Genomic DNA, 3,594 nt, shown 5'->3' on the forward strand with positions numbered 1-3,594 from the left:
GCACCGAACCGTACCGAGGGGCATAATTGTACTGATACATCTTCCTTGTATGGACTTTGCCCCATTATCTATCTTAGGGGTGTGGGTGCGTGGGGTGGGGTCGGGGGAAACAGAATAACCGCACTACGCCTGTCAAACGAGCGCATTGCCGCGTTAGCGCGAGGCCGAGCCGGGGGGGTAGGGGGGTCGGGACCTCCCCTCCCCCATCCCGGCGAGGCCGAGCCAGGAACGAGCCCTAGCAGGCGACGACGCGGCGTGCCGCGGCGTCGCATGCGGAGGCGAGTCCGTAACATGACTTGCCCCATTATCTTATCTTTATTTTTAGGGGAAAAACATCACCGTTATGAATTGTTTTTTCATTTGTACTTTTTTGATAATTTTTTTTACTGTTGTGAGTTATTATTTGTACTTTAGCCGTTTGTTTTCACCATCTATATTAAAAAATTTTATTTGTATTTGATTTTTGGTATTATCTTTTGTAACTGGCTAGAGATAGTGGGCTTCGCCACGGTTGTGGGCTTTAGGCGTCCGTTTTCTCCCAGTCATCTTTTAACCCTCCCACTCACCTTTTAACCTCCTATCTTCCCCGTTCCGCTCCTCCCCCGTCCCCAAATCAATTCCGTCTTCGTTCCCCTCTTCTTCTCTTCTCGGAGCGAGAGTTGTTACTCCTGTTTCACCGCGGGAGCGTCGGCCGGAGGGCTCAACCCCAGGGGTGGAGGTCCGGGTGCTCTTTTTTGTTCTTTTTGCTCTGCCATTGACTTTGCTTGCGTCCTCTTATGTTCATATTTTCTCTCTATTTGTAATCTCTTGCTCTCTTTGCTGTCCCAGGGTGCACTCGCTAGGGTTCCTTTGCTGTTGAACGAGTGTTTGGCGGCAGTGATACTGGATTGCGTGGAGGATTTTGTGTTTGCTGGTAAGAGTTTTGCTTTTGTATGGCATGCTTCGTTTCTGAAATAGTTCAAATCCCTAATTTTTGTTCTTGTGTCTTGCAGATCTGGTTCGGCCGATTTTAGGACTGTAGATCTCAATGGGTACATCATCCAGTCCAGACAAATTGAATGCAGGTGATTTTCCCTGTATTTTGGATGATGTTTTAATAGATCTGGTTTTTATGTTGTACAGTTGTTGTCTTATCAACTTTATAAGTTGTATGTATTTTGATATGTGTTAATTTTGTCCTGGATTGTATGGCATGTATGGTTTTGGCAGTTGATGCAACGTGCAGACAGGAGGTAGTACTTATCACCATGTGTATTTTGAACTGATGTCCTGGCATTTGAATAGGTTGTAGTAGTCAATGAAGAACTAGTATGGTGTTGCAAGAGTTGTGTTTTCTGAAGTTTGTTCTGCAAGTGGTGGGTTCATATTTGTTTTATTTGGTGAACTTGTAGTGTTCACATAGTTGAACTGATTGATTGTTCTTGTACTTTTTTTTGCTAATTATGATGTTGTTGCAGATGTTGGAGTGCCGGTGCCTCCTGATTCTGACAAATCAGAATGCTTTCAAGATCTTGTGAATGTTATTTTTGAGACACCAAATCCTCTAGAAGAACTTGCGAATGTTGCTGGTGTTTCCCTTATATTTGCTCTATTTTTATCAGCCTTTAATACATATATATGCTTAGTTACATCAGTTGTTCTGTTTTGTTTTGTGTCTGATGCAATGCGCTTTATTTATCTTTTATGTCTGCAATGTTAATTGTGTTTTAATTTTTTATGTGCGTGGTTATGTTATTGGTTTATGCAGTTAATGACAGCCATGGTGTTCCAGAGGACAAAACAAAAATGTTAGATGGGGTGGTCACAGCACCATGGTATGGACTGTGCTTGTATTTTTTTTCTATATGGATACTTACATGTGTATAGCTCTGCGCTGCCTCTGGTGTTTGTTGTTCTCCCTGGTTTATGGGCGCCGGTGGTGTCACCCTTGGCACATGCAGCAATGCATCTCTTGGAGGGAGCAACGATGACGAAGATCTCCGTCTCTCGTTGTACGGACGTCTCTCCTTAGATTCATTGTGATGTTGCTCCTATCTATATGGCTCATATCTTGTACTTTTGAACCTGCTAGAGTGGCCAAAATTTCTGTCTTTTTGCCGTGGTCTTCCCGTCGTAACTGCTTTTGCAGCACGGATGATTGATGTTGACGGAGCGACTGGTGGAAGCCTTCTTGTCCTTGGCTTTTTGCATGTGCTGGGGAAGGAAAACATTTGTTGTTGGTGATATTGTTGGCCTAGTTGCGACCCAGCAGCGGCAAAGCTTGCAAATCCCAGACATTGTTGTTTGCTATATAGAAGGACCTGTCCGTGCTTCTGATGATTGTGGTGTATCTTCAAATCTGCCTGTACTGTTGAAATATCCAGGCGGTATTTCTGGTGTTACCCAACCAGGTGGTGCCCCATATCTGTTTTGCTCATGAAATGCTTGCTGCGTGCGCCGCCTTGCATGCTTCTGCAAACAACATTCAAAAGTTTTTGGGATTAATCTGGTTTTGTTTTCAGTCGAACTGATGAATGTTCATATTCAAACACGGATGTACTGATGTACTGTTTTTAGCACTGTTTTGTAAACTGGACATTGAACTCATGCACGACTTCTCCTTTGTTCTTCTGTAACTTATGCAACTACACTAGAAGTACTCCTAGTTTATGTATCATTGAACTTACTGTGTAACTGTGGCACTCTCTCGTCACTATCTACCTGGACTGACGCATATGTGCTATTTTTTTTAACTTGAACTGAAGATAGCATATTATATGCACTGACAGTAACCTCTACATCCTAATCGTGCATCAATGCATATACATTACAAGTACTGCTAGCTTATGTATCACTGAACTTATTGTGTAGCCATTTTATATTTTTTTGGTAACAGTTTTGTCACTCGTTCGAACTGACGCAATTACATGACTTGTACTCTTAGGAATAACAACATACAACTCTCAACGGTAGCTGAACCTTGTCACTATACCTGGACTGACGCATATGTGTTATTTTTTTTAACTTGAACTGAAGATAGCATATTAGATGCACTGACAGTAACCTCGACATCCTAATCGTGCATCAAGTGGCAGGGGTGTCAATGAACTGATGCTAGCATTTGCAATGTACCATCGGGTTCTTCTTCATAGCAGGACTGACGAATTGATGGAGTGACACAAACGTGGGGAGCAGACATTACCTCCAGTGTGCTGTCTTCTTCTTCTACCTCTCGTGGGCGTCTTACTGGCATGTTCTTGTGAGGCGGCACCATTGACGCAGCACCTGCTTGTGGTGGACGTCTGGCGAAGAGGTTCGTAGAGGAAGCACCTTGCGGGGATAACTGCCCCGAAGAAGGAGACCCGGCGACGGAGGGAGGCAGGAGGCGGGGATGATGGCTCCGATGATGGATCCAGCAACGGAGGGAGGCAGGAGGCGGGGATCACGACCCTGTGGATGGATCCGGCGATAGAAGGAACAAGGAGGCGGCGGGGGATCCGTCGCCGGCCAATCACGGTGCCGCGGGCTCCCTCGCTCCGGCTGCCGCCGTCGCTCGCTCGCCCGCGACGGCTGCCTCCAGTGGTAGGAAGCGAGTCGAATTGGGGCTGGGTCGGT

Source organism: Triticum aestivum, chromosome 2A, assembly GCF_018294505.1.
Source record: "Triticum aestivum cultivar Chinese Spring chromosome 2A, IWGSC CS RefSeq v2.1, whole genome shotgun sequence".
Lineage (NCBI taxonomy): Eukaryota > Viridiplantae > Streptophyta > Magnoliopsida > Poales > Poaceae > Triticum > Triticum aestivum.